General features: G+C 50.3%; 36 non-coding genes across 36 annotated transcripts; 5 read left to right on the forward strand and 31 right to left on the reverse strand.

Annotated features, from left to right (window-relative positions):
- Positions 1–235: 235 nt before the first annotated feature.
- Positions 236–305, reverse strand: trnag-gcc (transfer RNA glycine (anticodon GCC)). The gene has a single exon. It is a non-coding gene; the product is annotated as a tRNA-Gly (tRNA).
- A 300-nt stretch (positions 306–605) lies between these two features.
- On the reverse strand, positions 606–677 carry trnad-guc (transfer RNA aspartic acid (anticodon GUC)). The gene has a single exon. It is a non-coding gene; the product is annotated as a tRNA-Asp (tRNA).
- A 1,145-nt stretch (positions 678–1,822) lies between these two features.
- On the reverse strand, positions 1,823–1,895 carry trnav-aac (transfer RNA valine (anticodon AAC)). Its single transcript has one exon. It is a non-coding gene; the product is annotated as a tRNA-Val (tRNA).
- Positions 1,896–2,175: 280 nt separating this feature from the next.
- trnav-cac (transfer RNA valine (anticodon CAC)) lies at positions 2,176–2,248 on the reverse strand. Its single transcript has one exon. It is a non-coding gene; the product is annotated as a tRNA-Val (tRNA).
- A 93-nt stretch (positions 2,249–2,341) lies between these two features.
- Positions 2,342–2,413, reverse strand: trnad-guc (transfer RNA aspartic acid (anticodon GUC)). The gene has a single exon. It is a non-coding gene; the product is annotated as a tRNA-Asp (tRNA).
- A 464-nt stretch (positions 2,414–2,877) lies between these two features.
- trnav-aac (transfer RNA valine (anticodon AAC)) lies at positions 2,878–2,950 on the reverse strand. The gene has a single exon. It is a non-coding gene; the product is annotated as a tRNA-Val (tRNA).
- A 282-nt stretch (positions 2,951–3,232) lies between these two features.
- On the reverse strand, positions 3,233–3,305 carry trnav-cac (transfer RNA valine (anticodon CAC)). Its single transcript has one exon. It is a non-coding gene; the product is annotated as a tRNA-Val (tRNA).
- A 163-nt stretch (positions 3,306–3,468) lies between these two features.
- On the reverse strand, positions 3,469–3,541 carry trnam-cau (transfer RNA methionine (anticodon CAU)). Its single transcript has one exon. It is a non-coding gene; the product is annotated as a tRNA-Met (tRNA).
- A 765-nt stretch (positions 3,542–4,306) lies between these two features.
- trnaq-cug (transfer RNA glutamine (anticodon CUG)) lies at positions 4,307–4,378 on the forward strand. Its single transcript has one exon. It is a non-coding gene; the product is annotated as a tRNA-Gln (tRNA).
- A 202-nt stretch (positions 4,379–4,580) lies between these two features.
- Positions 4,581–4,663, forward strand: trnal-cag (transfer RNA leucine (anticodon CAG)). The gene has a single exon. It is a non-coding gene; the product is annotated as a tRNA-Leu (tRNA).
- A 446-nt stretch (positions 4,664–5,109) lies between these two features.
- On the reverse strand, positions 5,110–5,179 carry trnag-gcc (transfer RNA glycine (anticodon GCC)). The gene has a single exon. It is a non-coding gene; the product is annotated as a tRNA-Gly (tRNA).
- Positions 5,180–5,479: 300 nt separating this feature from the next.
- Positions 5,480–5,551, reverse strand: trnad-guc (transfer RNA aspartic acid (anticodon GUC)). The gene has a single exon. It is a non-coding gene; the product is annotated as a tRNA-Asp (tRNA).
- A 1,145-nt stretch (positions 5,552–6,696) lies between these two features.
- Positions 6,697–6,769, reverse strand: trnav-aac (transfer RNA valine (anticodon AAC)). Its single transcript has one exon. It is a non-coding gene; the product is annotated as a tRNA-Val (tRNA).
- A 280-nt stretch (positions 6,770–7,049) lies between these two features.
- On the reverse strand, positions 7,050–7,121 carry trnav-cac (transfer RNA valine (anticodon CAC)). Its single transcript has one exon. It is a non-coding gene; the product is annotated as a tRNA-Val (tRNA).
- A 93-nt stretch (positions 7,122–7,214) lies between these two features.
- Positions 7,215–7,286, reverse strand: trnad-guc (transfer RNA aspartic acid (anticodon GUC)). The gene has a single exon. It is a non-coding gene; the product is annotated as a tRNA-Asp (tRNA).
- A 464-nt stretch (positions 7,287–7,750) lies between these two features.
- On the reverse strand, positions 7,751–7,823 carry trnav-aac (transfer RNA valine (anticodon AAC)). The gene has a single exon. It is a non-coding gene; the product is annotated as a tRNA-Val (tRNA).
- Positions 7,824–8,106: 283 nt separating this feature from the next.
- On the reverse strand, positions 8,107–8,179 carry trnav-cac (transfer RNA valine (anticodon CAC)). Its single transcript has one exon. It is a non-coding gene; the product is annotated as a tRNA-Val (tRNA).
- A 163-nt stretch (positions 8,180–8,342) lies between these two features.
- On the reverse strand, positions 8,343–8,415 carry trnam-cau (transfer RNA methionine (anticodon CAU)). The gene has a single exon. It is a non-coding gene; the product is annotated as a tRNA-Met (tRNA).
- Positions 8,416–9,180: 765 nt separating this feature from the next.
- On the forward strand, positions 9,181–9,252 carry trnaq-cug (transfer RNA glutamine (anticodon CUG)). The gene has a single exon. It is a non-coding gene; the product is annotated as a tRNA-Gln (tRNA).
- Positions 9,253–9,468: 216 nt separating this feature from the next.
- On the forward strand, positions 9,469–9,551 carry trnal-cag (transfer RNA leucine (anticodon CAG)). The gene has a single exon. It is a non-coding gene; the product is annotated as a tRNA-Leu (tRNA).
- A 446-nt stretch (positions 9,552–9,997) lies between these two features.
- On the reverse strand, positions 9,998–10,068 carry trnag-gcc (transfer RNA glycine (anticodon GCC)). The gene has a single exon. It is a non-coding gene; the product is annotated as a tRNA-Gly (tRNA).
- Positions 10,069–10,368: 300 nt separating this feature from the next.
- trnad-guc (transfer RNA aspartic acid (anticodon GUC)) lies at positions 10,369–10,440 on the reverse strand. Its single transcript has one exon. It is a non-coding gene; the product is annotated as a tRNA-Asp (tRNA).
- Positions 10,441–11,585: 1,145 nt separating this feature from the next.
- trnav-aac (transfer RNA valine (anticodon AAC)) lies at positions 11,586–11,658 on the reverse strand. Its single transcript has one exon. It is a non-coding gene; the product is annotated as a tRNA-Val (tRNA).
- A 280-nt stretch (positions 11,659–11,938) lies between these two features.
- Positions 11,939–12,011, reverse strand: trnav-cac (transfer RNA valine (anticodon CAC)). Its single transcript has one exon. It is a non-coding gene; the product is annotated as a tRNA-Val (tRNA).
- A 93-nt stretch (positions 12,012–12,104) lies between these two features.
- Positions 12,105–12,176, reverse strand: trnad-guc (transfer RNA aspartic acid (anticodon GUC)). Its single transcript has one exon. It is a non-coding gene; the product is annotated as a tRNA-Asp (tRNA).
- Positions 12,177–12,640: 464 nt separating this feature from the next.
- trnav-aac (transfer RNA valine (anticodon AAC)) lies at positions 12,641–12,713 on the reverse strand. The gene has a single exon. It is a non-coding gene; the product is annotated as a tRNA-Val (tRNA).
- A 280-nt stretch (positions 12,714–12,993) lies between these two features.
- trnav-cac (transfer RNA valine (anticodon CAC)) lies at positions 12,994–13,066 on the reverse strand. Its single transcript has one exon. It is a non-coding gene; the product is annotated as a tRNA-Val (tRNA).
- A 93-nt stretch (positions 13,067–13,159) lies between these two features.
- trnad-guc (transfer RNA aspartic acid (anticodon GUC)) lies at positions 13,160–13,231 on the reverse strand. The gene has a single exon. It is a non-coding gene; the product is annotated as a tRNA-Asp (tRNA).
- Positions 13,232–13,695: 464 nt separating this feature from the next.
- trnav-aac (transfer RNA valine (anticodon AAC)) lies at positions 13,696–13,768 on the reverse strand. Its single transcript has one exon. It is a non-coding gene; the product is annotated as a tRNA-Val (tRNA).
- Positions 13,769–14,051: 283 nt separating this feature from the next.
- trnav-cac (transfer RNA valine (anticodon CAC)) lies at positions 14,052–14,124 on the reverse strand. The gene has a single exon. It is a non-coding gene; the product is annotated as a tRNA-Val (tRNA).
- Positions 14,125–14,287: 163 nt separating this feature from the next.
- On the reverse strand, positions 14,288–14,360 carry trnam-cau (transfer RNA methionine (anticodon CAU)). The gene has a single exon. It is a non-coding gene; the product is annotated as a tRNA-Met (tRNA).
- A 765-nt stretch (positions 14,361–15,125) lies between these two features.
- trnaq-cug (transfer RNA glutamine (anticodon CUG)) lies at positions 15,126–15,197 on the forward strand. The gene has a single exon. It is a non-coding gene; the product is annotated as a tRNA-Gln (tRNA).
- A 746-nt stretch (positions 15,198–15,943) lies between these two features.
- On the reverse strand, positions 15,944–16,014 carry trnag-gcc (transfer RNA glycine (anticodon GCC)). The gene has a single exon. It is a non-coding gene; the product is annotated as a tRNA-Gly (tRNA).
- Positions 16,015–16,315: 301 nt separating this feature from the next.
- Positions 16,316–16,387, reverse strand: trnad-guc (transfer RNA aspartic acid (anticodon GUC)). The gene has a single exon. It is a non-coding gene; the product is annotated as a tRNA-Asp (tRNA).
- A 1,145-nt stretch (positions 16,388–17,532) lies between these two features.
- On the reverse strand, positions 17,533–17,605 carry trnav-aac (transfer RNA valine (anticodon AAC)). Its single transcript has one exon. It is a non-coding gene; the product is annotated as a tRNA-Val (tRNA).
- Positions 17,606–17,885: 280 nt separating this feature from the next.
- Positions 17,886–17,958, reverse strand: trnav-cac (transfer RNA valine (anticodon CAC)). The gene has a single exon. It is a non-coding gene; the product is annotated as a tRNA-Val (tRNA).
- Between the last annotated feature and the right edge of the window lie 90 nt (positions 17,959–18,048).

The following is an 18,048-nucleotide window of genomic DNA, read 5'->3' on the forward strand; positions in this document are numbered from 1 at the left end:
CTGACTGCTTTTTCATGTGCGTGGGTGGCGGTACACGTTGTTGAGGTTTTTAGGCAACCCAAAGCACGGAAAAAGACTATCATTTTGTTGCTATTTGTTGCATCACCACTGTCTCGTTGTCAATAAACGGCCAAACGCCCGAAAAAGATATTGTGCGATCGACCACTAGGATGACATGGTAATGTGGAGTGGGTTGAGCTGTTGGGATTCAAACCCAGGCAAAGGAAAAGCGCTTTGCATTGGCCGGAATCGAACCCGGGCCTCCCGCGTGGCAGGCGAGAATTCTACCACTGAACCACCAATGCTTACGTGCCCCTCATTCCTACCACTTTGCCGCCACGGTCCACAGACACCCCATGAACTGGCCACAACCGCTTGAATAGCAAAACCGACTCAGAGGAATAATAGGAAATCAAGATGGTCTGACGACTGTCGTTTACACATGGTCTCAGGTGATTCCAACAACTCTTAACGCCTGTCCAAGCTACAATCAGGAGTGCAAACAAACCCGCAGAAAACGGTGGGCTTTTTCACGAACCCACACTTGGATGACCAGGAACAGGATGACTTTTTTTTCTTCTTCAGTAGTGCAAAACAAAGAGACTCTCCCCGTCGGGGAATCGAACCCCGGTCTTCCGCGTGACAGGCGGAGATACTGTCCACTATACTAACGAGGAAGGACGAGGCTCAACCCAAGCTATGGGCGGCTCAGACCGGACATACTGGGCAAGCCCTGTGGAAACTAGCGGTTGGGATAGGCGGTCTCACTGCTGGTCCGTCCTCCCAGCCACATCAGCCATGTCCATGGACCACTGGTGCAGGTTTCAAATGTACCGCTTTGTGGTCTCTACTTTGAAGGTCAAGTACAAGTAGTACTAGTACTAGTACTAGTCATTGGGCGATATTTTTTTTCGTAGGACGAGTCCGGGAAAGTCCCGCCTTTCCCGCCTCTGATTGGCTAGATGGGCTCCATTTTCGACTCTGATTGGCTAGAAGGGCTCTCGCCTGATTGGTTGTTTGTTTTGGTTGTGAAACGGCTGTGAAACGCAGGCTGTCGGCAAAGCGTGATAAGTGCCTAGATCTACCTGGACTCTCTCTACTTATCTGGCCTGTCTACACTCTATCTGGTCTTTTTACTAAACTTAACCAACTCCTTTCTTTATTGCCTAAACCTAACCAATGGCACAATTACACTTCTCACTCAAATTCAAAATGTAAACTTGGACTCTCTCTACTTATCTGGCCTGTCTAGCCTCTACCTGGTCTTTTTACTAAACTTAACCAACTCCTTTCTTCATTGCCTAAACCTAACCAATGGCACAATTACACTTCTCTCAAACTCAAAATGTAAACTTGGAATATAAATTTAAAAACTAAATTTTTCGGAATGTGAAACCAGCGGGGCTACGCCATGGCGTCTGATTACATTTAATTTTTCAGTTGTGTGTATTTTAGTTTACTACAGTACTGTTGTGAGATGACGTCAATCGGAGGAGAATTCATCCAGCCAATCAGAGGCGGGGAAGGCGGGACTTTTCCGGACTCATCCTACGAAAAAAAATATTGCAGTCATTGGGCGCTTGGGCTCTGTACTCAAGTAACCTGAATTTTGTAAAGGACGGCTGACGAAAGGATTTAATCGTTACAGTGCTTCAGATGTCTGAGTTTTCGCATCTGCAAATCCACACTGACTGTGGCAGAAATCGACTGGACTTCATCCAGCCTTCCAACGATGCTAAATGTAGGCCGAAACCATCAAGCTCGCTGTGCGCAGTAGAGGCCTGACTTCACCTTGTTTTGCAAATCCACAGAAGGAGAAGCTTGTTTCCGCCCAGTTTCGAACTGGGGACCTTTCGCGTGTTAGGCGAACGTGATAACCACTACACTACGGAAACCGTGCTGCTGGGATGCTCCTGCGTTTGACGCGGGGAAACCCACCAGCGTAGACTGAGCCTGACAAACCTTGGCTGTGCTCTGTTAGCAGTAAACAATGATTTTCTCCGGAATCATCAGACTGAATCAGGCATTTATTTGGCCAAGCGTACCAGCTTTTTCACCTTGGCTTGACTGTCGCCGACATGGAGCAATTTTGAGTCATCTCTTTGTAGGCTGTCAACTGGAGGATTCCCAGTAACTGCCTGATGATTCTCTTCTAAAACCGTGGAGATGGAGCCTTGTTTCCGCCCGGTTTCGAACCGGGGACCTTTCGCGTGTGAGGCGAACGTGATAACCACTACACTACGGAAACTGCCCTCCGACGTAAAGCCTGTTCCGGACGTCGGGAAATCCACCAGCGCCCAGTGAGCCTGATAGATTTTCAGTAGCACAAAACAAAGAGACTCTCCCCGTCGGGGAATCGAACCCCGGTCTTCCGCGTGACAGGCGGAGATACTGTCCACTATACTAACGAGGACTGACGAGGCTCAACCCAAGCTATGGGCGGCTCAGACCGGACATACTGGGCAAGCCCTGTGGAAACTAGTGGTTGGGATAGGCGGTCTCACTGCTGGTCCGTCCTCCCAGCCACATCAGCCATGTCCATGGACCACTGGTGCAGGTTTCAAATGTACCGCTTTGTGGTCTCTACTTTGAAGGGCAAGTACAAGTCACTGTAAAAGTACTAGTCATTGGGCGCTTGGGCTCTGTACTCAAGTAACCTGAATTTTGTAAAGGACGGCTGACGAAAGGATTTAATCGTTACAGTGCTTCAGATGTCTGAGTTTTCGCATCTGCAAATCCACACTGACTGTGGCAGACATCGACTGGACTTCATCCAGCCTTCCAACGATGCTAAATGTGGGCCGACACCATCAAGCTCGCTGTGCGCAGTAGAGGCCTGACTTCACCTTGTTTTGCAAATCCACAGAAGGAGAAGCTTGTTTCCGCCCAGTTTCGAACTGGGGACCTTTCGCGTGTTAGGCGAACGTGATAACCACTACACTACGGAAACCGTGCTGCTGGGTTGCTCCTGCGTTTGACGCGGGGAAACCCACCAGCGTAGACTAAGCCTGACAAACCTTGGCTGTGCTCTGTTAGCAGTAAACAATGATTTTCTCCGGAATCATCAGACTGAATCAGGCATTTATTGGCCAAGCGTACCAGCTTTTTCACCTTGGCACGCCCACTGTCGCCGACATGGAGCAATTTTGAGTCATCTCTTTGTAGGCTGTCAACTGGAGGATTCCCAGTAACTGCCTGATGATTCTCTTCTAAAACCGTGGAGATGGAGCCTTGTTTCCGCCCGGTTTCGAACCGGGGACCTTTCGCGTGTGAGGCGAACGTGATAACCACTACACTACGGAAACTGTACTGCTGGCATGCTCTTGCGTTTGACGTGGGGAAACCCACCAGCGTAGACTGAGCCTGACAAACCTTGGCTGTGCTCTGTTAGCTGTAAACAATGATTGAGAATCTCTCTGAGCCAGCCATCAGGGACACAGTGCACACCGCTAGACAAAAGGTATACAGTGCCCCGTGTGAGGCTCGAACTCACGACCTTCAGATTATGAGACTGACGCGCTGCCTACTGCGCCAACGAGGCCCACATGGCAGAATGGGAGGATGAGTAAAATCAGGAGGAACTCTCAATGTGACCCACACGCAAAACACGGGCCGCTCCTCAGTCAAGAGTGGGGCGGCCGCAGCTCTGGACATAAGCCCCACCTAGCATGTGTTACTGGAGGGCTGTCACATCACACGATGTGAACGGCAGAGTGAGGATTTTTGTCCAGAGCCAGGGCAAACTAATCACTCAGTATCAAGCTGTGACTAAGGCTTCTTTTGGTCTGAGTACAGTTTGCAAGAGCCAGGAATCGAACTCAGGCCTCGGGCGTGGCAGGCAAGAACTCTACCACTGATACACCAGCGCTTACTGCCTCAGCTCTTTTCTTGGCCATCCAACAAGGGTCCTCTGAACGGGGCCAATCTACTCTGGCTGTGTGACAGTAGCTGGCTACCTATCACTAACTATCAAGCTGTGACTATGACTTCTTTTGGTCACTGCCGCAGAACAGGCCAAACATCGGAAAGATAATTTGCTATCAAAAAGCAGGATGATCCGGTAAGAAAAACACAACACCAAAAACAAGCCCTTACCTTGGAAAGGATGTTGCTCTTCTTTCTTCTGGGAAGTCTTGCAGGCTCCGAGGTACGCCTCCCAGGCATTTAAACGTGGATGTGATACCAAAGCCAGAGACGGGATGGAAAAATCAGGCAGGCAGAAGCAGTGGAAGGAAGGGCAGGCGCACTTTTGTCCGTCCCGTGGTTGGACCACGCGGTCGATCAGCAGACAACACCTTGGCCCAGCGGTTCCATGGTGTAATGGTTAGCACTCTGGACTCTGAATCCAGCGATCCGAGTTCAAATCTCGGTGGGACCTGACTGTTTGGAAGCCGCCCGTTACGAAGGCTGCCTCTTCTCTGCCATTGCAATTCAGCCACCTGGAAATTACCTGTTGACACCCCCTGCTTTTCTTCATGTTAAATGTAAGTCTAACGTTGCTTTGTGCCTTGTGACTGATTTGCAGGTGATGTCATTCCCTGCCTTGGCTCACACGTGACGGGCTCAGGGCTATTTCCTCAGTCAGGATGGCCGAGCGGTCTAAGGCGCTGCGTTCAGGTCGCAGTCTCCACTGGAGGCGTGGGTTCGAATCCCACTTCTGACAGCTGTGCTTTTCCCACATCTTGATCCCTGTGAGTCGCCGTGCTGTGCAATTTCCAGGCGTTTGCAGCGGCCAGGATTCGAACCCCTACCTCCCGCGCGGCAGGCCAGAACCACTAAGGGGCTGCGTTGAGGTCACAGTCTACCCTGGAGGAGTGGGTTCGAATCCCACTTCTGACAGCCTGTGTTTTTCCCACATCTTGATCCCTGTGAGCTGCTGTGCTTTTCATGTGCGTGGGTGGCGGTACACGTTGTTGAGGTTTTAGGCAACCCAAAGCACGGAAAAAGACTATCATTTTGTTGCTATTTGTTGCATCACCACTGTCTCGTTGTCAATAAACGGCCAAACGCCCGAAAAAGATATTGTGCGATCGACCACTAGGATGACATGGTAATGTGGAGTGGGTTGAGCTGTTGGGGATTCAAACCCAGGCAAAGGAAAAGCATCTTTGCATTGGCCGGGATCGAACCCGGGCCTCCCGCGTGGCAGGCGAGAATTCTACCACTGAACCACCAATGCTTACGTGCCCCTCATTCCTACCACTTTGCCGCCACGGTCCACAGACACCCCATGAACTGGCCACAACCGCTTGAATAGCAAAACCGACTCAGAGGAATAATAGGAAATCAAGATGGTCTGACGACTGTCGTTTACACATGGTCTCAGGTGATTCCAACAACTCTTAACGCCTGTCCAAGCTACAATCAGGAGTGCAAACAAACCCGCAGAAAACGGTGGGCTTTTTCACGAACCCACACTTGGATGACCAGGGACAGGATGACTTTTTTTTCTTCTTCAGTAGTGCAAAACAAAGAGACTCTCCCCGTCGGGGAATCGAACCCCGGTCTTCCGCGTGACAGGCGGAGATACTGTCCACTATACTAACGAGGAAGGACGAGGCTCAACCCAAGCTATGGGCGGCTCAGACCGGACATACTGGGCAAGCCCTGTGGAAACTAGTGGTTGGGATAGGCGGTCTCACTGCTGGTCCGTCCTCCCAGCCACATCAGCCATGTCCATGGACCACTGGTGCAGGTTTCAAATGTACCGCTTTGTGGTCTCTACTTTGAAGGTCAAGTACAAGTAGTACTAGTACTAGTACTAGTCATTGGGCGATATTTTTTTTCGTAGGACGAGTCCGGGAAAGTCCCGCCTTTCCCGCCTCTGATTGGCTAGATGGGCTCCATTTTCGACTCTGATTGGCTAGAAGGGCTCTCGCCTGATTGGTTGTTTGTTTTGGTTGTGAAACGGCTGTGAAACGCAGGCTGTCGGCAAAGCGTGATAAGTGCCTAGATCTACCTGGACTCTCTCTACTTATCTGGCCTGTCTACACTCTATCTGGTCTTTTTACTAAACTTAACCAACTCCTTTCTTTATTGCCTAAACCTAACCAATGGCACAATTACACTTCTCACTCAAATTCAAAATGTAAACTTGGACTCTCTCTACTTATCTGGCCTGTCTAGCCTCTACCTGGTCTTTTTACTAAACTTAACCAACTCCTTTCTTCATTGCCTAAACCTAACCAATGGCACAATTACACTTCTCTCAAACTCAAAATGTAAACTTGGAATATAAATTTAAAAACTAAATTTTTCGGAATGTGAAACCAGCGGGGCTACGCCATGGCGTCTGATTACATTTAATTTTTCAGTTGTGTGTATTTTAGTTTACTACAGTACTGTTGTGAGATGACGTCAATCGGAGGAGAATTCATCCAGCCAATCAGAGGCGGGGAAGGCGGGACTTTTCCGGACTCATCCTACGAAAAAAAATATTGCAGTCATTGGGCGCTTGGGCTCTGTACTCAAGTAACCTGAATTTTGTAAAGGACGGCTGACGAAAGGATTTAATCGTTACAGTGCTTCAGATGTCTGAGTTTTCGCATCTGCAAATCCACACTGACTGTGGCAGAAATCGACTGGACTTCATCCAGCCTTCCAACGATGCTAAATGTAGGCCGAAACCATCAAGCTCGCTGTGCGCAGTAGAGGCCTGACTTCACCTTGTTTTGCAAATCCACAGAAGGAGAAGCTTGTTTCCGCCCAGTTTCGAACTGGGGACCTTTCGCGTGTTAGGCGAACGTGATAACCACTACACTACGGAAACCGTGCTGCTGGGATGCTCCTGCGTTTGACGCGGGGAAACCCACCAGCGTAGACTGAGCCTGACAAACCTTGGCTGTGCTCTGTTAGCAGTAAACAATGATTTTCTCCGGAATCATCAGACTGAATCAGGCATTTATTTGGCCAAGCGTACCAGCTTTTTCACCTTGGCTTGACTGTCGCCGACATGGAGCAATTTTGAGTCATCTCTTTGTAGGCTGTCAACTGGAGGATTCCCAGTAACTGCCTGATGATTCTCTTCTAAAACCGTGGAGATGGAGCCTTGTTTCCGCCCGGTTTCGAACCGGGACCTTTCGCGTGTGAGGCGAACGTGATAACCACTACACTACGGAAACTGCCCTCCGACGTAAAGCCTGTTCCGGACGTCGGGAAATCCACCAGCGCCCAGTGAGCCTGATAGATTTTCAGTAGCACAAAACAAAGAGACTCTCCCCGTCGGGGAATCGAACCCCGGTCTTCCGCGTGACAGGCGGAGATACTGTCCACTATACTAACGAGGACTGACGAGGCTCAACCCAAGCTATGGGCGGCTCAGACCGGACATACTGGGCAAGCCCTGTGGAAACTAGTGGTTGGGATAGGCGGTCTCACTGCTGGTCCGTCCTCCCAGCCACATCAGCCATGTCCATGGACCACTGGTGCAGGTTTCAAATGTACCGCTTTGTGGTCTCTACTTTGAAGGGCAAGTACAAGTCACTGTAAAAGTACTAGTCATTGGGCGCTTGGGCTCTGTACTCAAGTAACCTGAATTTTGTAAAGGACGGCTGACGAAAGGATTTAATCGTTACAGTGCTTCAGATGTCTGAGTTTTCGCATCTGCAAATCCACACTGACTGTGGCAGACATCGACTGGACTTCATCCAGCCTTCCAACGATGCTAAATGTGGGCCGACACCATCAAGCTCGCTGTGCGCAGTAGAGGCCTGACTTCACCTTGTTTTGCAAATCCACAGAAGGAGAAGCTTGTTTCCGCCCAGTTTCGAACTGGGGACCTTTCGCGTGTTAGGCGAACGTGATAACCACTACACTACGGAAACCGTGCTGCTGGGTTGCTCCTGCGTTTGACGCGGGGAAACCCACCAGCGTAGACTAAGCCTGACAAACCTTGGCTGTGCTCTGTTAGCAGTAAACAATGATTTTCTCCGGAATCATCAGACTGAATCAGGCATTTATTTGGCCAAGCGTACCAGCTTTTTCACCTTGGCACGCCCACTGTCGCCGACATGGAGCAATTTTGAGTCATCTCTTTGTAGGCTGTCAACTGGAGGATTCCCAGTAACTGCCTGATGATTCTCTTCTAAAACCGTGGAGATGGAGCCTTGTTTCCGCCCGGTTTCGAACCGGGGACCTTTCGCGTGTGAGGCGAACGTGATAACCACTACACTACGGAAACTGTACTGCTGGCATGCTCTTGCGTTTGACGTGGGGAAACCCACCAGCGTAGACTGAGCCTGACAAACCTTGGCTGTGCTCTGTTAGCTGTAAACAATGATTGAGAATCTCTCTGAGCCAGCCATCAGGGACACAGTGCACACCGCTAGACAAAAGGTATACAGTGCCCCGTGTGAGGCTCGAACTCACGACCTTCAGATTATGAGACTGACGCGCTGCCTACTGCGCCAACGAGGCCCACATGGCAGAATGGGAGGATGAGTAAAATCAGGAGGAACTCTCAATGTGACCCACACGCAAAACACGGGCCGCTCCTCAGTCAAGAGTGGGGCGGCCGCAGCTCTGGACATAAGCCCCACCTAGCATGTGTTACTGGAGGGCTGTCACATCACACGATGTGAACGGCAGAGTGAGGATTTTTGTCCAGAGCCAGGGCAAACTAATCACTCAGTATCAAGCTGTGACTAAGGCTTCTTTTGGTCTGAGTACAGTTTGCAAGAGCCAGGAATCGAACTCAGGCCTCGGGCGTGGCAGGCAAGAACTCTACCACTGATACACCAGCGCTTACTGCCTCAGCTCTTTTCTTGGCCATCCAACAAGGGTCCTCTGAACGGGGCCAATCTACTCTGGCTGTGTGACAGTAGCTGGCTACCTATCACTAACTATCAAGCTGTGACTATGACTTCTTTTGGTCACTGCCGCAGAACAGGCCAAACATCGGAAAGATAATTTGCTATCAAAAAGCAGGATGATCCGGTAAGAAAAACACAACACCAAAAACAAGCCCTTACCTTGGAAAGGATGTTGCTCTTCTTTCTTCTGGGAAGTCTTGCAGGCTCCGAGGTACGCCTCCCAGGCATTTAAACGTGGATGTGATACCAAAGCCAGAGACGGGATGGAAAAATCAGGCAGGCAGAAGCAGTGGAAGGAAGGGCAGGCGCACTTTTGTCCGTCCCGTGGTTGGACCACGCGGTCGATCAGCAGACAACACCTTGGCCCAGCGGTTCCATGGTGTAATGGTTAGCACTCTGGACTCTGAATCCAGCGATCCGAGTTCAAATCTCGGTGGGACCTGACTGTTTGGAAGCCGCCCGTTACGAAGGCTGCCTCTTCTCTGCCATTGCAATTCAGCCCCCTTTCGCCAGCCACCTGGAAATTACCCGTTGACACCCCCTGCTTTTCTTCATGTTAAATGTAAGTCTAACGTTGCTTTGTGCCTTGTGACTGATTTGCAGGTGATGTCATTCCCTGCCTTGGCTCACACGTGACGGGCTCAGGGCTATTTCCTCAGTCAGGATGGCCGAGCGGTCTAAGGCGCTGCGTTCAGGTCGCAGTCTCCACTGGAGGCGTGGGTTCGAATCCCACTTCTGACAGCTGTGCTTTTCCCACATCTTGATCCCTGTGAGTCGCCGTGCTGTGCAATTTCCAGGCGTTTGCAGCGGCCAGGATTCGAACCCCTACCTCCCGCGCGGCAGGCCAGAACCACTAAGGGGCTGCGTTGAGGTCACAGTCTACCCTGGAGGAGTGGGTTCGAATCCCACTTCTGACAGCCTGTGGTTTTCCCACATCTTGATCCCTGTGAGCTGCTGTGCTTTTCATGTGCGTGGGTGGCGGTACACGTTGTTGAGGTTTTAGGCAACCCAAAGCACGGAAAAAGACTATCATTTTGTTGCTATTTGTTGCATCACCACTGTCTCGTTGTCAATAAACGGCCAAACGCCCGAAAAAGATATTGTGCGATCGACCACTAGGATGACATGGTAATGTGGAGTGGGTTGAGCTGTTGGGGATTCAAACCCAGGCAAAGGAAAAGCGTCTTTGCATTGGCCGGGAATCGAACCCGGGCCTCCCGCGTGGCAGGCGAGAATTCTACCACTGAACCACCAATGCTTACGTGCCCCTCATTCCTACCACTTTGCCGCCACGGTCCACAGACACCCCATGAACTGGCCACAACCGCTTGAATAGCAAAACCGACTCAGAGGAATAATAGGAAATCAAGATGGTCTGACGACTGTCGTTTACACATGGTCTCAGGTGATTCCAACAACTCTTAACGCCTGTCCAAGCTACAATCAGGAGTGCAAACAAACCCGCAGAAAACGGTGGGCTTTTTCACGAACCCACACTTGGATGACCAGGAACAGGATGACTTTTTTTTCTTCTTCAGTAGTGCAAAACAAAGAGACTCTCCCCGTCGGGGAATCGAACCCCGGTCTTCCGCGTGACAGGCGGAGATACTGTCCACTATACTAACGAGGAAGGACGAGGCTCAACCCAAGCTATGGGCGGCTCAGACCGGACATACTGGGCAAGCCCTGTGGAAACTAGTGGTTGGGATAGGCGGTCTCACTGCTGGTCCGTCCTCCCAGCCACATCAGCCATGTCCATGGACCACTGGTGCAGGTTTCAAATGTACCGCTTTGTGGTCTCTACTTTGAAGGTCAAGTACAAGTAGTACTAGTACTAGTACTAGTCATTGGGCGATATTTTTTTTCGTAGGACGAGTCCGGGAAAGTCCCGCCTTTCCCGCCTCTGATTGGCTAGATGGGCTCCATTTTCGACTCTGATTGGCTAGAAGGGCTCTCGCCTGATTGGTTGTTTGTTTTGGTTGTGAAACGGCTGTGAAACGCAGGCTGTCGGCAAAGCGTGATAAGTGCCTAGATCTACCTGGACTCTCTCTACTTATCTGGCCTGTCTACACTCTATCTGGTCTTTTTACTAAACTTAACCAACTCCTTTCTTTATTGCCTAAACCTAACCAATGGCACAATTACACTTCTCACTCAAATTCAAAATGTAAACTTGGACTCTCTCTACTTATCTGGCCTGTCTAGCCTCTACCTGGTCTTTTTACTAAACTTAACCAACTCCTTTCTTCATTGCCTAAACCTAACCAATGGCACAATTACACTTCTCTCAAACTCAAAATGTAAACTTGGAATATAAATTTAAAAACTAAATTTTTCGGAATGTGAAACCAGCGGGGCTACGCCATGGCGTCTGATTACATTTAATTTTTCAGTTGTGTGTATTTTAGTTTACTACAGTACTGTTGTGAGATGACGTCAATCGGAGGAGAATTCATCCAGCCAATCAGAGGCGGGGAAGGCGGGACTTTTCCGGACTCATCCTACGAAAAAAAATATTGCAGTCATTGGGCGCTTGGGCTCTGTACTCAAGTAACCTGAATTTTGTAAAGGACGGCTGACGAAAGGATTTAATCGTTACAGTGCTTCAGATGTCTGAGTTTTCGCATCTGCAAATCCACACTGACTGTGGCAGAAATCGACTGGACTTCATCCAGCCTTCCAACGATGCTAAATGTAGGCCGAAACCATCAAGCTCGCTGTGCGCAGTAGAGGCCTGACTTCACCTTGTTTTGCAAATCCACAGAAGGAGAAGCTTGTTTCCGCCCAGTTTCGAACTGGGGACCTTTCGCGTGTTAGGCGAACGTGATAACCACTACACTACGGAAACCGTGCTGCTGGGATGCTCCTGCGTTTGACGCGGGGAAACCCACCAGCGTAGACTGAGCCTGACAAACCTTGGCTGTGCTCTGTTAGCAGTAAACAATGATTTTCTCCGGAATCATCAGACTGAATCAGGCATTTATTTGGCCAAGCGTACCAGCTTTTTCACCTTGGCTTGACTGTCGCCGACATGGAGCAATTTTGAGTCATCTCTTTGTAGGCTGTCAACTGGAGGATTCCCAGTAACTGCCTGATGATTCTCTTCTAAAACCGTGGAGATGGAGCCTTGTTTCCGCCCGGTTTCGAACCGGGGACCTTTCGCGTGTGAGGCGAACGTGATAACCACTACACTACGGAAACTGCCCTCCGACGTAAAGCCTGTTCCGGACGTCGGGAAATCCACCAGCGCCCAGTGAGCCTGATAGATTTTCAGTAGCACAAAACAAAGAGACTCTCCCCGTCGGGGAATCGAACCCCGGTCTTCCGCGTGACAGGCGGAGATACTGTCCACTATACTAACGAGGACTGACGAGGCTCAACCCAAGCTATGGGCGGCTCAGACCGGACATACTGGGCAAGCCCTGTGGAAACTAGTGGTTGGGATAGGCGGTCTCACTGCTGGTCCGTCCTCCCAGCCACATCAGCCATGTCCATGGACCACTGGTGCAGGTTTCAAATGTACCGCTTTGTGGTCTCTACTTTGAAGGGCAAGTACAAGTCACTGTAAAAGTACTAGTCATTGGGCGCTTGGGCTCTGTACTCAAGTAACCTGAATTTTGTAAAGGACGGCTGACGAAAGGATTTAATCGTTACAGTGCTTCAGATGTCTGAGTTTTCGCATCTGCAAATCCACACTGACTGTGGCAGAAATCGACTGGACTTCATCCAGCCTTCCAACGATGCTAAATGTAGGCCGAAACCATCAAGCTCGCTGTGCGCAGTAGAGGCCTGACTTCACCTTGTTTTGCAAATCCACAGAAGGAGAAGCTTGTTTCCGCCCAGTTTCGAACTGGGGACCTTTCGCGTGTTAGGCGAACGTGATAACCACTACACTACGGAAACCGTGCTGCTGGGATGCTCCTGCGTTTGACGCGGGGAAACCCACCAGCGTAGACTGAGCCTGACAAACCTTGGCTGTGCTCTGTTAGCAGTAAACAATGATTTTCTCCGGAATCATCAGACTGAATCAGGCATTTATTTGGCCAAGCGTACCAGCTTTTTCACCTTGGCTTGACTGTCGCCGACATGGAGCAATTTTGAGTCATCTCTTTGTAGGCTGTCAACTGGAGGATTCCCAGTAACTGCCTGATGATTCTCTTCTAAAACCGTGGAGATGGAGCCTTGTTTCCGCCCGGTTTCGAACCGGGGACCTTTCGCGTGTGAGGCGAACGTGATAACCACTACACTACGGAAACTGCCCTCCGACGTAAAGCCTGTTCCGGACGTCGGGAAATCCACCAGCGCCCAGTGAGCCTGATAGATTTTCAGTAGCACAAAACAAAGAGACTCTCCCCGTCGGGGAATCGAACCCCGGTCTTCCGCGTGACAGGCGGAGATACTGTCCACTATACTAACGAGGACTGACGAGGCTCAACCCAAGCTATGGGCGGCTCAGACCGGACATACTGGGCAAGCCCTGTGGAAACTAGTGGTTGGGATAGGCGGTCTCACTGCTGGTCCGTCCTCCCAGCCACATCAGCCATGTCCATGGACCACTGGTGCAGGTTTCAAATGTACCGCTTTGTGGTCTCTACTTTGAAGGGCAAGTACAAGTCACTGTAAAAGTACTAGTCATTGGGCGCTTGGGCTCTGTACTCAAGTAACCTGAATTTTGTAAAGGACGGCTGACGAAAGGATTTAATCGTTACAGTGCTTCAGATGTCTGAGTTTTCGCATCTGCAAATCCACACTGACTGTGGCAGACATCGACTGGACTTCATCCAGCCTTCCAACGATGCTAAATGTGGGCCGACACCATCAAGCTCGCTGTGCGCAGTAGAGGCCTGACTTCACCTTGTTTTGCAAATCCACAGAAGGAGAAGCTTGTTTCCGCCCAGTTTCGAACTGGGGACCTTTCGCGTGTTAGGCGAACGTGATAACCACTACACTACGGAAACCGTGCTGCTGGGTTGCTCCTGCGTTTGACGCGGGGAAACCCACCAGCGTAGACTAAGCCTGACAAACCTTGGCTGTGCTCTGTTAGCAGTAAACAATGATTTTCTCCGGAATCATCAGACTGAATCAGGCATTTATTTGGCCAAGCGTACCAGCTTTTTCACCTTGGCACGCCCACTGTCGCCGACATGGAGCAATTTTGAGTCATCTCTTTGTAGGCTGTCAACTGGAGGATTCCCAGTAACTGCCTGATGATTCTCTTCTAAAACCGTGGAGATGGAGCCTTGTTTCCGCCCGGTTTCGAACCGGGGACCTTTCGCGTGTGAGGCGAACGTGATAACCACTACACTACGGAAACTGTACTGCTGGCATGCTCTTGCGTTTGACGTGGGGAAACCCACCAGCGTAGACTGAGCCTGACAAACCTTGGCTGTGCTCTGTTAGCTGTAAACAATGATTGAGAATCTCTCTGAGCCAGCCATCAGGGACACAGTGCACACCGCTAGACAAAAGGTATACAGTGCCCCGTGTGAGGCTCGAACTCACGACCTTCAGATTATGAGACTGACGCGCTGCCTACTGCGCCAACGAGGCCCACATGGCAGAATGGGAGGATGAGTAAAATCAGGAGGAACTCTCAATGTGACCCACACGCAAAACACGGGCCGCTCCTCAGTCAAGAGTGGGGCGGCCGCAGCTCTGGACATAAGCCCCACCTAGCATGTGTTACTGGAGGGCTGTCACATCACACGATGTGAACGGCAGAGTGAGGATTTTTGTCCAGAGCCAGGGCAAACTAATCACTCAGTATCAAGCTGTGACTAAGGCTTCTTTTGGTCTGAGTACAGTTTGCAAGAGCCAGGAATCGAACTCAGGCCTCGGGCGTGGCAGGCAAGAACTCTACCACTGATACACCAGCGCTTACTGCCTCAGCTCTTTTCTTGGCCATCCAACAAGGGTCCTCTGAACGGGGCCAATCTACTCTGGCTGTGTGACAGTAGCTGGCTACCTATCACTAACTATCAAGCTGTGACTATGACTTCTTTTGGTCACTGCCGCAGAACAGGCCAAACATCGGAAAGATAATTTGCTATCAAAAAGCAGGATGATCCGGTAAGAAAAACACAACACCAAAAACAAGCCCTTACCTTGGAAAGGATGTTGCTCTTCTTTCTTCTGGGAAGTCTTGCAGGCTCCGAGGTACGCCTCCCAGGCATTTAAACGTGGATGTGATACCAAAGCCAGAGACGGGATGGAAAAATCAGGCAGGCAGAAGCAGTGGAAGGAAGGGCAGGCGCACTTTTGTCCGTCCCGTGGTTGGACCACGCGGTCGATCAGCAGACAACACCTTGGCCCAGCGGTTCCATGGTGTAATGGTTAGCACTCTGGACTCTGAATCCAGCGATCCGAGTTCAAATCTCGGTGGGACCTGACTGTTTGGAAGCCGCCCGTTACGAAGGCTGCCTCTTCTCTGCCATTGCAATTCAGCCCCCTTTCGCCAGCCACCTGGAAATTACCCGTTGACACCCCCTGCTTTTCTTCATGTTAAATGTAAGTCTAACGTTGCTTTGTGCCTTGTGACTGATTTGCAGGTGATGTCATTCCCTGCCTTGGCTCACACGTGACGGGCTCAGGGCTATTTCCTCAGTCAGGATGGCCGAGCGGTCTAAGGCGCTGCGTTTCAGGTCGCAGTCTCCACTGGAGGCGTGGGTTCGAATCCCACTTCTGACAGCTGTGCTTTTCCCACATCTTGATCCCTGTGAGTCGCCGTGCTGTGCAATTTCCAGGCGTTTGCAGCGGCCAGGATTCGAACCCCTACCTCCCGCGCGGCAGGCCAGAACCACTAAGGGGCTGCGTTGAGGTCACAGTCTACCCTGGAGGAGTGGGTTCGAATCCCACTTCTGACAGCCTGTGGTTTTCCCACATCTTGATCCCTGTGAGCTGCTGTGCTTTTCATGTGCGTGGGTGGCGGTACACGTTGTTGAGGTTTTAGGCAACCCAAAGCACGGAAAAAGACTATCATTTTGTTGCTATTTGTTGCATCACCACTGTCTCGTTGTCAATAAACGGCCAAACGCCCGAAAAAGATATTGTGCGATCGACTACTAGGATGACATGGTAATGTGGAGTGGGTTGAGCTGTTGGGGATTCAAACCCAGGCAAAGGAAAAGCGTCTTTGCATTGGCCGGGAATCGAACCCGGGCCTCCCGCGTGGCAGGCGAGAATTCTACCACTGAACCACCAATGCTTACGTGCCCCTCATTCCTACCACTTTGCCGCCACGGTCCACAGACACCCCATGAACTGGCCACAACCGCTTGAATAGCAAAACCGACTCAGAGGAATAATAGGAAATCAAGATGGTCTGACGACTGTCGTTTACACATGGTCTCAGGTGATTCCAACAACTCTTAACGCCTGTCCAAGCTACAATCAGGAGTGCAAACAAACCCGCAGAAAACGGTGGGCTTTTTCACGAACCCACACTTGGATGACCAGGGACAGGATGACTTTTTTTTTCTTCTTCAGTAGTGCAAAACAAAGAGACTCTCCCCGTCGGGGAATCGAACCCCGGTCTTCCGCGTGACAGGCGGAGATACTGTCCACTATACTAACGAGGAAGGACGAGGCTCAACCCAAGCTATGGGCGGCTCAGACCGGACATACTGGGCAAGCCCTGTGGAAACTAGTGGTTGGGATAGGCGGTCTCACTGCTGGTCCGTCCTCCCAGCCACATCAGCCATGTCCATGGACCACTGGTGCAGGTTTCAAATGTACCGCTTTGTGGTCTCTACTTTGAAGGTCAAGTACAAGTAGTACTAGTACTAGTACTAGTCATTGGGCGATATTTTTTTTCGTAGGACGAGTCCGGGAAAGTCCCGCCTTTCCCGCCTCTGATTGGCTAGATGGGCTCCATTTTCGACTCTGATTGGCTAGAAGGGCTCTCGCCTGATTGGTTGTTTGTTTTGGTTGTGAAACGGCTGTGAAACGCAGGCTGTCGGCAAAGCGTGATAAGTGCCTAGATCTACCTGGACTCTCTCTACTTATCTGGCCTGTCTACACTCTATCTGGTCTTTTTACTAAACTTAACCAACTCCTTTCTTTATTGCCTAAACCTAACCAATGGCACAATTACACTTCTCACTCAAATTCAAAATGTAAACTTGGACTCTCTCTACTTATCTGGCCTGTCTAGCCTCTACCTGGTCTTTTTACTAAACTTAACCAACTCCTTTCTTCATTGCCTAAACCTAACCAATGGCACAATTACACTTCTCTCAAACTCAAAATGTAAACTTGGAATATAAATTTAAAAACTAAATTTTTCGGAATGTGAAACCAGCGGGGCTACGCCATGGCGTCTGATTACATTTAATTTTTCAGTTGTGTGTATTTTAGTTTACTACAGTACTGTTGTGAGATGACGTCAATCGGAGGAGAATTCATCCAGCCAATCAGAGGCGGGGAAGGCGGGACTTTTCCGGACTCATCCTACGAAAAAAAATATTGCAGTCATTGGGCGCTTGGGCTCTGTACTCAAGTAACCTGAATTTTGTAAAGGACGGCTGACGAAAGGATTTAATCGTTACAGTGCTTCAGATGTCTGAGTTTTCGCATCTGCAAATCCACACTGACTGTGGCAGAAATCGACTGGACTTCATCCAGCCTTCCAACGATGCTAAATGTAGGCCGAAACCATCAAGCTCGCTGTGCGCAGTAGAGGCCTGACTTCACCTTGTTTTGCAAATCCACAGAAGGAGAAGCTTGTTTCCGCCCAGTTTCGAACTGGGGACCTTTCGCGTGTTAGGCGAACGTGACAACCACTACACTACGGAAACCGTGCTGCTGGGATGCTCCTGCGTTTGACGCGGGGAAACCCACCAGCGTAGACTGAGCCTGACAAACCTTGGCTGTGCTCTGTTAGCAGTAAACAATGATTTTCTCCGGAATCATCAGACTGAATCAGGCATTTATTTGGCCAAGCGTACCAGCTTTTTCACCTTGGCTTGACTGTCGCCGACATGGAGCAATTTTGAGTCATCTCTTTGTAGGCTGTCAACTGGAGGATTCCCAGTAACTGCCTGATGATTCTCTTCTAAAACCGTGGAGATGGAGCCTTGTTTCCGCCCGGTTTCGAACCGGGGACCTTTCGCGTGTGAGGCGAACGTGATAACCACTACACTACGGAAACTGCCCTCCGACGTAAAGCCTGTTCCGGACGTCGGGAAATCCACCAGCGCCCAGTGAGCCTGATAGATTTTCAGTAGCACAAAACAAAGAG

The sequence above is a fragment of the Trachurus japonicus genome, chromosome 11 (genome assembly GCF_045865225.1).
Source record: "Trachurus japonicus isolate A0001 chromosome 11, Traja_1.0".
Classification (NCBI taxonomy): Eukaryota; Metazoa; Chordata; class Actinopteri; order Carangiformes; family Carangidae; genus Trachurus; species Trachurus japonicus.